We start from the raw sequence: 13,583 nt of genomic DNA on the forward strand, positions 1-13,583 counted from the left end.
ATGTAAATCTTGATTCATATGTTGTTTTATTTAGACCTTATGTAAATGAAAAGTGCAAATTTGCCCGTTTTTACATATAAAATTGGTTATTTTCTAAATTTCATTATCCAGGTCACAAAAGCAAAGTTTGAAGGGAATTATGGCCATTTTCTGTACTTTTACAACATAAGCAATTAAGAAATAACACACACTATCCAGGAACAAAATTTGTGTTACATAGTGTAATTACACAAACACACTCGTGAAGGAGGAAGTTTTTTTTTTCTCTCGCTGTAATAACCGTTTTTGTTTCAGACTTGTAACAACTAGCTAGATTGTTTTTAATACAAAAGTTTACTCGCCTTTATATCTGTCCATATCTCTGGTTGTTTGTCTGTATGTATATCTATTGCTTTGTCTGTTCATCTAGCTATCTGTCAATAATTTACTTCAAACCTAGATGGACTGGGTAATAGGTCTCTAATGATGGATGACACTGGAAGTATTCTTCAAGAAACCACAGAGTCTAGAAGAACGAGTAATTTCTCTACTAAAGGGGGGGATGGCCAACAGAGAGGGGTTAATCACGTTTCCTCACATACGTTTTGACAGAGGGTTATAAATCATTGATACGTTCTTCTTTTGAGGTACGGCTGGAAATGATTTACGACAACCAATACAGTTCGAAAGCGATTCGAGCAACATGTCCTGTCAGCTGGCGACCGCAAAAGAGGCTCTTGATGTGTTTGTATTTGAATAAAGTGTTACAAAGGTGGAAGTGAGTTTAAACCAATTGGAACTGGTTGATTAACTGGGACGGCACCTTATGCACACATAAGATTAGGTATATCTATACCGAATTTTGGAGGCAGCCCACCATAAGTACCTGCTGCCGCAAGGGCTTTGTCCTACTCTCTGAACCGAACAGTGTGATTAACTGTCACTTTAATAACGTGCCATCGGTTGAAAGTGTATAATATATTCAACGAGGTCACGTGTCGAATCTCAGACCCTTTAATCACGAAATTGGAAGAACAAAATTTCATAAATGGGTTTGATCATCCTCTATAGTAAACATGGTATTGTTTCATACAATATCTTGTTACTGAAATAACTACACATTGTGTTAACATTGGAATTTAGTAAGCTATTCTTTAGAAACAAACAGCGAGAATATAAAATATAATCGTAAAACACTTTGAAAATTAGTGTTTATATGTGCGAAACCCAACCTTTATTACCTTCTCGTTGTACATGAACGTGACTATTTTAGGTACGCATGCATTTTATTTTATATATCATACATCAAATATCACACGTCTGTCATTGTGTGGTCTGCGTTAGGTATATACTGAAATACAACAAACGGTAATGTTAGGATAATTTCATTATATACCTAACGCAAACCACACAATGCAGACAGACGTGTGGATATTTGCGTATAAGCACATTTTTTAAGTTATTTACAATAAAACTTTTAGCAGAGAAAGAACCAAATGTGGCCGTAGTCAATAACGTATGTGTCGTCTCCTCTAAGTTAATTGTCGGATGTGGAGTAGTGGTTAGCGTGCTGGACTGCTGATCGAAAGGTTCGATCTCTTACTTTCCTTCAGAAGATTATGTGCACATTCATTTGTAACCGTGTTATAAAAGCGACTGTCAATCCTGATATTCGTTTAAGAGTAGCTGTGTAGACGGAGAGTGCCGTTGACCTTCTCCGGGTTAGCATTTCTCAATTAGGGAAAGCTGTACCTAAACTTTTGGGTCTCCAATCAAGGCGCGATTCAGGTCTAAAATCCCAAACATCAGAAATTCAGCTATTTCGCAATTCCTTTGAATATATCAGTATTTTAAAATATAAAAGGCCACATGTTCTATAAATAATAAACTGATAAAATTGAACACCTATAACTTCGCTAATGCCATAATCGTCTTTGTTTTAGAACCTCTTAATGTAAATAATATTTTGAAAAGTGTTCAGACGGTCTTCGACGTTATATGTCATTCGCAAAGACTTCTTTTAAAGTTGAAGACCCATCTTCTTTGACTACCGAGTTTATTTTTTCCGGAGTCAGAGTGTTCGACAATCGTGCCAAGTCAACCAAACAATCACTTCCCATCTTTGGTAAGATGTTTCACTCTTGTTTTCATAAAGAATTGGCTCTCGCACACATTTGTTGGGATATTAAAAAATAAAGTCAACTGGAAGAGTGGGGGAGGGAAAAGACGGGTAATACGTTTTTCTTTCACCTGAAGACTTTGAAAATTAAAATAACTTGGAAGAAGGTTTCCTTTTAGGAAATAGTTACGACCTGCACTTTTAACGATTGTTTGTTTTGGAATTAAGCACAAAGCTACACAATGAGTTATCTGTGCTCTGTGCCTACCACAGGTATCGAAACCCGGTTTCTAAAGGTGTGGGTTCTCAGACATACTAATGTGCTAGTGAAAGGGTCACTTTCAGCGACACAACAGACTATTCGGTATGGTATTTGTTACCGACGTTTTTAAATATAACTTTATTTTATCATCATAATCTCCCCGTTACAAGTAAAGTATCGTATGTTATGTATACTTTTATGTTATAAAATGCGATTTTTTATTTCTTCGCAACTTCTGATGAACTCTAGACTTATAACAGTCTATGTACATTAAAGTAAAAAACTCTAGAAACTATTAACTATTCCTCCAGTGAGCCATTACATAATTGAAAAATGATAGAGATATAAACGTAGTTTCCGTTTGATAAAATTAAACAGCGCCGACGTTCTGTAATTGTGTTCGCTTAATGATTGTTTAATACGAGACTCCTGTAACAGCTGGGCTTCCTGTACATCGCCAGAGAACAGTCTAAAGAAAAGCCAACTAATACAATAAGAATCGTATAAAAACACGTGGCAATCATTATTGACAGAAAGATTTAGAAACAACACAAAATAATATTACAAGGCCTAAAAATCAGTGAACTGGAATTCATAAGTTGGAAAATATCACAATATGGTAATATGTTGTAATCAGTCAAACGCCGAGGAAACAAAACTTCACCGTCTTAAATATTCAGGAAAACAGAAATGAATTTTCATTAAAACATCACAGTACTATCAGTTAATAAATCGAGTAATAAATTGTACGTGAATGGATGACTTCAAGTTGTTTAGTAGAGCCTGTTACACTGGTTTATCCACTAGTTATAGTGACATGACCTTAGTGTAATCTCCAACTAACTGTTAACATCATACTATAATGAAACTCTTGCTTACATGATACTAGAAAAACCTTTTTATTACGCGATGTACAACCCCCAAATTTGCGAAATTTTTATTCTGTGTACATGTATATTTGCAATAGGGGTTACGATTTCCCCGTTTCTCGTCACGGAGAACTTTATTTTTATCCATTTGATGTCATGAATACGTCTCACGCAGATCTAATGCACTGGCATCATCTGCCTGTTGTATGTCCTTGTAAATACTTCGCAGGGTGTGGATATATGAGTGCTTTTGCGTGTTTTTTTACCACTGCTTCGCCCCTGTTGATGGATTTCCACCAAATTTGGCGTAAAGGTTTGTTGGGTGTATTGGGAGATGTATGCACATTTACGGTTTCAAATTTTCTGTTTATATGGGCTCTTAGGTTTTTTTTTACTTACATATGAAGGAAACAACTTTTCATGTCTTAAGATAACCTTTCATTAATCATGAATTCACATAACTTCTGTCGAGAAGACAGGTACCCCAGCTAGTAGTTAATAAATCACACAGACTGCTGCAGTTTAACTAACCACCAGTCCTAATGACATGACCTTAGTTTAACGTATCAAGCCAACTGTTAATAAAGTTAATAAATTACACAGCCTGTAGCAGTTGCAGTGGATTAAGGATAGTCATCTAGATCTCTATGATGCTACAATTGTTAACCAATGATAGGGAAGATCTGGCCCTATGGTCAGTTTTCGGACTTAGTGTGAAACTGTTTCTTTTATCTTGTTCATTGGTTTCTGTTTTTACTGCACATTGCCCTTCATTAGTTGTTTAGTATTACCAGTTGAGAGAACTGGGTTAACGATTCTGATCTGGTGGGAAGTATGACGTCAACGTACGATCCAATGGATTAATGACATCATCACATCTTCTCACCAGATGATTTCCAGGTATTTCATAAAGAGGCTATGTATTTACGCAGTAGTTTTCAGCAATATTTTATTGCGTAGCGTTAACTGAGTATAGAAATACATTTTATGTTTTTAATTGTTTCTTCTCTGCTCAAAAAGCCGGATACGCCCTTGCAGATTCTAAAAACACTTCACTTGAGTATTTGAGAGAATTTCCCATGGGGTTTCTCGCAGGGGAGCAACGCTGTTTCTTTCTTTCTAAGTTTTATGTCTGTGAACTTGAATATTCTCCAACGAATTTTATTAATACTTTTCTTTTATATCTAAGACATTTAGGTTCAAGCATGCGCAGCAATTTCGTCTAAGGGGCTGATTAAATAATATTGTAGTTTCTTTCAACACTTGTCAAGAAAAGTGTACTCTCCTGAAAATATTGTTAATTTGTTATGTTTTTTATTAGAATGCACTCAACGATACCTGTCCGAATATGATCTCAAATCCTAATTTTAACACTGGTTTTCATAAATACCTGAACATTTCATAATTTTAATTACATTTTCTCATAAAATGTGTTGTGTACCTGCTGTAGTTTATTAGATCTCCTTATTCCAATTAGCTACAAACTGATTAAACAAGTTTTTTTGCAATTGTGGAGTCGTTAAAAGATATCTTAGATATAAGAGAATTGATGTTATGAAATTGTAAGGTTAGTCACCTGATATAAGTCCGATTGAAAATTTATGGGCTGAGTTAAACCGATTAATGAAAGTCAAACACAGAATATGAATTTTTTTGAAGCACTCAGAGAAGGATGGCACTCACTCAATCAGGAATATCTGTACAAACTCATTGAAAGCATGCAACGTCGATGGGGAGCAGTAGTGATATACAAGGGAAGGCTTAACTTGTGTTATCTTGAGTTTCATCTTTACATTCGATTATTGCAGAGAAACGCTTTTCATCATTTTGTAGCTAATTGGAATAAGAAGATCTAAGTAACTACAGCACGTGCATCACATACTTTATGAGAATATGAAACTAAAATCATGAAAAGTTCAGGTATTTACGAAAGTCAGTGTTAAAATCGAGACTTGAAATCATATTCAAACAGATTTCGCCGAGTTCGTTTTAAAAACATATAGTTTTACATATTTTTTCTGTTATCTAATAAAAGATATAACAAATTAACAACATTTTCAAGAGAGAGCACCTTTTGTCCGCCACTGCTATATATATATATATATATATAGTTTTCAAAGCCACGAATATAACTGGGCTATTTGGTGATGTCGCTAGAGGGCGCTGTAAAGTTCCAACACCAGAAACACGACCTAAGGCAACATTGGAAGTGGTGAAAACTTCTAGGTTTATTGACTTTGTGGTCTGCAGCAGTATTGTTTGGGTAAACAAACCAAGAAGCACGTGCACAGAATGTTGACCTATATGAAACAATTGAACAAATTGTCGAAGACAAAAAGAAGTTTGAGATGAAATTGGAACTTTAAGATGCGTCGAACATAGTTTTGCTTCGCTCCTGTAGTAGACATTTGGGTTGCATGTGTTCTCATAATAAAGACATACGAACAATACGTGGTTAACTCACAAAGACACATTAAGTCAACTTTGAAATATACTCGACTCTACAGATGTAGGTTCTTTCAAAAGCCTAGAACTTTGAGTTTAATTTGATCAATTTATCGATAAATTGGGATTTTAAAATACGGGTTTGGTTTGTTTTAAATTTCGCCCAAAGATACACGAGGGCTATCTGCGCTAGCCATCCCTAATTTAACAGTGTAAAACTAGAGGGAAGGCAGCTAGTCATCACTACCCACCGCCAACTCTTGGGCTACTCTTTTACCAACGAACAGTGGGATTGACTGTGACATTACAATGCCCCCACGGTTGAAAGGGCGAGCACGTTTGGTGTGACGGGGATTCGAATCTGCGACCCTCGGATTGCGAGTCGAGTGCCTTAACCCACCTGGCCATGCTGGGCCTAAGATAAAGGTAACACTATGATTTAAATTAATCCTTTCCTACACAACTGATTCTGGAAATTTATAAATATTTATTATATGAATTTTTCGTATTAACGATTAATTTCTTATTCGTTAATGAAACAAACAAAAGCTGTAAAAGTAAGTAAATTAAATCAAAAGAGTTTGCAAGAACGTTGGAAGATATTTGAAAAAATGTTTTTCACTACCAGATTGCGTATTAAATAGCTGTCAGATAATTGAAGTTTTTTCTTGACCCTTTGTCGGATTAAAGCAACTATTTCGTAGCCTAAATTAGATCCATTTGTTTTGTATTTTACCCTAGGTATTGTGATTTAAGACGGCATTCTTCTGAACGTGTTTTCATTGGACACCTTCTGCTGATTAAGGACTTCCTATATATAAACTATAAGTCATTCAGAACAACATAAATGATTATGCAGTTGGTTAGTTAAATGGTGCAGCTAGCTGATGGTCTCTTAATATATTCTACTGAGAAAACAATTTTCAAGGATAGATAGGAATGGCCCAAACTGGTTTGGTAATATCCAACCATATAGGTTCCCCGCTGGTACAGCGATAAGTCTACGGAGATTTACAACACTGCAGTCAGCGGTACGATTCCCCTCGTAAAAAAACACACATTCCTAACCCTTGAAGCAGATGTAGACTTTATATTTCACTGAAGGAAGATTTCTGATTGTAGTTCGAAACGTCATTGTGAAGTTACAAGTGTACAATCCAACACGAGACAGGAATGTGTAATTATTATTATAATATATGAAAATACCTGCAGAGTAGAAAAATAATCTATTTTTTAATTTTCTCGTACATTCATTTTACTTGAAGTTACACACAAAGCTACAAAATGGGCTATTGGTGCTCTGCCCACCACGGGGTTCTAGCACTATAAGTCCGCAGACTGTGCCACTAGGGGGGTGGTGGTGGAGGGGGCTCTTTTGTGACGGAGTTTCACTCTAACATCCTTATTGTTTCTGACTGATTGGCACGAAGAAGGTTGACATATATTAAAGTGGATGAAATCTCCAAGATAATCTACTGGAATGAAAGACAAATGTCAGCAAATAAAAAAATATATAAAAATTAATGAACAAACAACAACAACTATTTTCCCAACGCCATTAATCAAAATTTATAAAGCAGCAAAATCATTTTCACGATTCCGCCTATTTTAATTATTTATTTCTTGAAACTGTTGGTTGAAAGTTATTTTACAGTTTCTCTTCCTTCCACCTCGTTATCGCAAACAAAGCCGGTAAACCTAAACGAGCTGCTACAGAAGCGAACGTTAATCGCTTTTCAATTTTAATTAATGGATTGTATTATTCTCCTTGCATCGATACCTTCCGAGAACAAAGTAAATAGAAAACGACACAACAGTCTTTATTAAGTAAGAATTTCACTGAAGCAATAATAACAAAGACAAAAATCGACTACATTTCCGGGTTCACTGATACTTCAGTCCCAAGATAATTATGCGTTCGATTTTTGTTCATTCACTGTAAAGCCACCTATTGGTTGCCGGCAGTACCACATTCTGAACAGTGAAGGAAGTTTTCGATTTCTGTTTAGTGCATCGCTGTATTTCCGTGTAAGACGAACGCAGATGATTGATAACAGTACACTACAAGAACTCTGAAGTAAGAAATAAAAATGGTATTTAAAATTATGTGCTAGTCTTCCCCCGTTTATTTGTGAAGATAAATTGAAACGGTACGCTTGAAATTTAATATTTGTTTATAATGCCCAATTGTTGTTTCTCGTGTCCAATATTTCCTTTTAATTTCAACAGTGTGTAGGAGGTCCGTAATTCTGTAATGTTTTTATTTTATTACTAGGCCCGGCATGGCCAAGCGTGTTAAGGCGTTCGACTCGTAATCCGAGGGTCGCGGGTTCGAATCCCACCAAACATGCTTGCCCTTTCAGCCGTGGGGGCGTTATAACGTTCGGTCAATCCCATTATTCGTTGGTAAAATAGTAGCCCAAGAATTGGCGGTGGGTGGTGATGACTAGCTGCCTTCCCTCTAGAGAGTCTAGTTTTACATTGCTAAATTATGGACGGCTAGCGCAGATAACCCTCATGTAGCTTTGGGAGAAAATCCAAACAAACAATCAAACTACATATCAGCGTATTGAGCCCCAATTCCACACAGTACAGGTTTATACGAAACATAATGTATTTCGAAGTATAACTAGCATACTTTAGTGGTCTTTCTAATGGGATTAACGATTATCTGGCTTGTGAGATTGGCAGTCAAGGGGATGAAGGTTAATTCTCATCAAGTTTTAGGAGCTAACAGTTTCAAGTGATCAGAATCTTTCATTCGTTTAGTCCATTTTCCATGCAACCAAAAGTGCCTCTCGAAACATTAAGCATAACATTAAGCATAACATCCCCGGATTGGAAATAACGAGTTGTTATGGCAGCGTGATGACGGTTTCTCAACATTGTTTTCAAAGAAACAAGTATGACGAGAAACGCCTGACAACAGGTAGTTCACCAGTTGAGTAGATACTATTAAATAGATAACTTTTTATTTTATTTTTTAAAAGGATTTATCGACAAGCAGATGGATGGTGAAGAGTCTTTGAGGTTGGAAGTGTTAACATTGTATGTTTACTGTAAGAACACTACCTAACATCAATTTATATATATCAATAGAGAGTGTCCGGAAGTTACGTGGACAAACTTTTACGACGCTAATAAATAATTTTCTTACAATGATTTCTGGTTTCCCTGAATACAGAGAACAAAATCCACCCAATATAATTAATATTGTGTGCCAGATGTGCAAGTGAAAAATGATCAATTTATTTGACTAAGGGATTAAAATATCATAAAAATTTGGGTGATTTATTTGAATGTATTTAGGTTAACAAGGAGGTAAAATAATTATCTCTTTACAGCCTCCAGAGTGTATCTCTGTTCCCATATCTAACTCTGTGTGTACTCCATATATTTAGTACCACATCTCATTTCTGACACACTTTAGTTTCATTAGTTTCCTCTTTCTTCACTCCAGTATGTACTTAATACTGTATAGTTTACTTTGCAGGCTTTATTATGTACTTAGTACCAAATTCCCTTTATTTTCCCTAACCACTATACAGTAACGTGTTGTCTCTCAATCAGTCAGTAGACACTAAAATGATGTCACATAATGAACGCTTAGCGTTACCATTTATTCTGTCGTCAGGAAAACGTGGGCATGCAGTGAACCACAAGAAGAATTGTACACATTTGTAGGCTACAACACAGCATGACATAAAACAAGAAATAAAAATATTTGTTACTCTTAGTTTTATTTACTCTTGGAACAGAACACTTTCGTGGACCCTCGTTAAGTATATCTAGTAGTATGTAACAGTGTGTGCTTGTTTCATGTAAATAACTTTTATCATCAGAATGTACATAAACGTTTAAATAAATTTATTTACATAGATGTTCAGTACAATATAAGTATTTACCTGCACAATATATATAATAAGAACAATTTTAACAAGCATACGTTAATGCCAGTAATGCTATTTGTTTACTGTCCCACCGTCTCCAAGCAGAAAAAAAAAGGACAACAACAGTAACAATAATAAAGCTTTATATGCGGCTAACCTTCAATATATAGAATTCAGAGTTCTTCTAAATGTGACTTCTAACAAGTTGAATATTAAAACAAACAAGCGTTTCTAAGTATTGCACGTCATTACCATTAAGAAAAGTTTGCATGTATATACCTTGGATATCAACAGTAAAATTTTGCTAGAAAACATAATGATACTTAAATCTCTTGATTTCCACATATAACCACTACTATGGAAACGTTGATATTTCTGTCCATTGATTTTCACACAGTAACCACCACAAGCGAAAATTTTTAATATTTCAGTACCTTGATTTCCACACATAATTACAACAGCAGAAATATGTTACTTTTTTGTCATTTTATTTCCACATATAACCATCACCAGGAAAACATGTTAATATTTCAGTCCCTTGATTTTCACAAATAGTCTCAGAAGAGAACATGTTGATAATTCATCCCGTTATTAGAAGAACATGTAAGACCTTCACTTTTTTTATTTCATAATGACCTGAGACATATGTTCACATCGTAACTTTCTATACTTAACCATGACTAGAGGAACATGTTCAATCTTGACCTTCGATACTTAACCATGACTTGAGGAACATGTTCACTCTTGACTTTCTATACTTAACCATGACGAGAGAAACATGTCCAATCTTGACTTTCTATACTTAACCATGACCAGAGGAACATGTCCAATTTTGGCTTTCTATACTTAACCATGACTAGAGAAACATGTCCAATCTTGACTTTCTATACTTAACCATGACCAGAGGAACATGTCCAATTTTGGCTTTCTATACTTAACCATGACTAGAGAAACATGTCCAATCTTGACTTTCTATACTTAACCATGACTAGAGGAACATGTTCGTATCTTCACACCAACCTTGTTTCATTCACTGAAGTAGACACTTCACCCATGACTTATCAGAAGACTTACTTAAATAACTGCAATAATTATGTTTTCTTGAAGATGTTGCAGTTTTTACTGGCTAGTCACAAAAGTACTAATTAACACATTATATAATTGGGCGTGAAATTTCTAAATGATATGGAATTGGGAGGAGGGGTACATTTGACCCTTCGGTTTCTTTATATGTACCTAACACACCTCTCTCTAATAATCCTCAAAGTTCAAATATTCGTTCACATTTAAAATTCTATGATCAGTTTTTTTTAACAAAAATCATTCTTTGCCTGTTCTTAACGTTCGAATATTTACATGTTAATAATGTTCCAATATCTAAATGTTTTCTATAACGTTCCAATATCTATTGTTCTCAATCTTCCATTATCTGCCCGTTCTTATTGTTCCAATATCTACTGTTCTTAATGTTCCATTATCTGCCTGTTCTTATTGTTCCAATATCTACTGTTCTTAATGTTCTAATATCTACTATTATTAATGTTTCAATATCTACTGTTCTTAATGTTCCAATGTCTACTGTTCTTAAAGTTTCAATATCTACTGTTCTTAACTTTCCAATATCTATTGTTCTTAATGTTTCAATATCTACTGTTATTAATGTTTCAATACCTACTGTTCTTAATGTTCCATTATCTGCCCGTTCTTATTGTTCCATTATCTGCTCGTTCTTATTGTTCCAGTATCTACTGTTTTTAATGTTCCATTATCTGCCTGTTCTTATTGTTCCAATATCTACTGTTCTTAATGTTCCAATATCTACTCTTATTAATGTTTCAGTATCTACTGTTCTTAATGTTCCAATATCTATTGTTCTTAATGTTCCAATATCTACTGTTCTTAATGTTTCAATATCTACTGTTACTAATGTTCCAATATCTACTGTTCTTAATGTTCCAATATCTACTGTTATTAATGTTCCAATATCTACTGTTATTAATGTTCCAATATCTACTGTTATTAATGTTTTAGTATCTACTGTTCTTAATGTTCCAATATTTATTGTTCTTAATGTTTCAATATCTACTGTTCTTAATGTTTCAATATCTACTGTTCTTAATGTTTCAATATCTACTGTTACTAATGTTCCAATATCTACTGTTCTTAATGTTTCAATACCTACTGTTCTTAATGTTTCAATACCTACTGTTCTTAATGTTCCAATATCTACTGTTATTAATGTTCCAATATCTATTGTTCTTAATGTTTCAATATCTACTGTTCTTAATGTTTCAATATCTACTGTTACTAATGTTCCAATATCTACTGTTCTTAATGTTTCAATACCTACTGTTCTTAATGTTTCAATACCTACTGTTCTTAATGTTCCAATATCTACTGTTCTTAATGTTCCAATACCTACGGTTCTTAATGTTCCAATATGTACTGTTATTAATGTTTCAATATCTGCCCGTTCTTATTGTTCCAGTATCTACTGTTCTTAATGTTCCATTATCTGCCTGTTCTTATTGTTCCAATATCTACTGTTCTTAATGTTCCATTATCTGCCTGTTCTTATTGTTCCAATATCTACTGTTTTTAATGTTCCAGTATCTACTGCTATTAATGTTCCAATATCTACCTGTTATTAATGTTCCAATATCTACTTTTTTAATATTCCAAAATCTACTGTTCTTAATGTTCCAATATCTATTGTTTTTAATGTTTCAATATCTACTGTTCTTAATGTTCCAATATCTACTATCATTAATGTTTCGATACCTACTGTTCTTAATGTTCCAATATCTACTGTTTTTAATGTTTCAATATCTACTGTTCTTAATGTTCCAATATCTACTGTTATTAATGTTTCGATACCTACTGTTCTTAATGTTCCAATATCTACTGTTCTTAATGTTCCATTATCTGCCCGTTTTTATTGTTCCTGTATCTACTGTTCTTAATGTTCCATTATCTGCCTGTTCTTATTGTTCCAATATCTACTGTTCTTAATGTTCCATTATCTGCCTGTTCTTATTGTTCCAATATCTACTGTTTTTAATGTTCCAATATCTACTGTTCTTAATGTTTCAATATCTACTGTTACTAATGTTCCAATATCTACTGTTCTTAATGTTCCAATATCTACTGTTCTTAATGTTCCGATACCTACTGTTCTTAATGTTCCGATACCTACTGTTCTTAATGTTCCAATATCTACTGTTCTTAATGTTCCAATATCTACTGTTCTTAATGTTCCATTATCTGCCCGTTCTTATTGTTCCAGTATCTACTGTTCTTAATGTTCCATTATCTGCCTGTTCTTATTGTTCCAATATCTACTGTTCTTAATGTTCCATTATCTGCCTGTTCTTATTGTTCCAATATCTACTGTTTTTAATGTTCCAGTATCTACTGCTATTAATGTTCCAATATCTACCTGTTCTTAATGTTCCAATATCTACCTGTTCTTAATGTTCCAATATTCACTGTTATTAATGTTCCAGTATCTACTGTTTTTAATATTCCAAAATCTACTGTTCTTAATGTTCCAATATCTACTGTTTTTAATGTTTCAATATCTACTGTTCTTAATGTTCCAATATCTACTGTTTTTAATGTTTCAATATCTACTCTTCTTAATGTTCCAATATCTACTGTTATTAATGTTTCAATATTTACTGTTATTAATGTTCCAATATCTATTGTTTTTAATGTTTCAATATCTACTGTTACTAATGTTTCAATATCTACTGTTCTTAATGTTTCAATACCTACTGTTCTTAAGGTTTCAATACTTACTGTTCTTAAGGTTTCAATACCTACTGTTCTTAATGTTCCAATATCTACTGTTCTTAATGTTTCAATATCTACTGTTATTAATGTTTCGATACCTACTGTTTTTAATGTTCCAATATCTACTGTTCTTAATGTTCCATTATCTGCCCGTTCTTATTGTTCCAGTATCTACTGTTCTTAATGTTCCATTATCTGCCCGTTCTTATTGTTCCAGTATCTAC

Source organism: Tachypleus tridentatus, chromosome 7 (assembly GCF_004210375.1).
Source record: "Tachypleus tridentatus isolate NWPU-2018 chromosome 7, ASM421037v1, whole genome shotgun sequence".
NCBI lineage: Eukaryota > Metazoa > Arthropoda > Merostomata > Xiphosura > Limulidae > Tachypleus > Tachypleus tridentatus.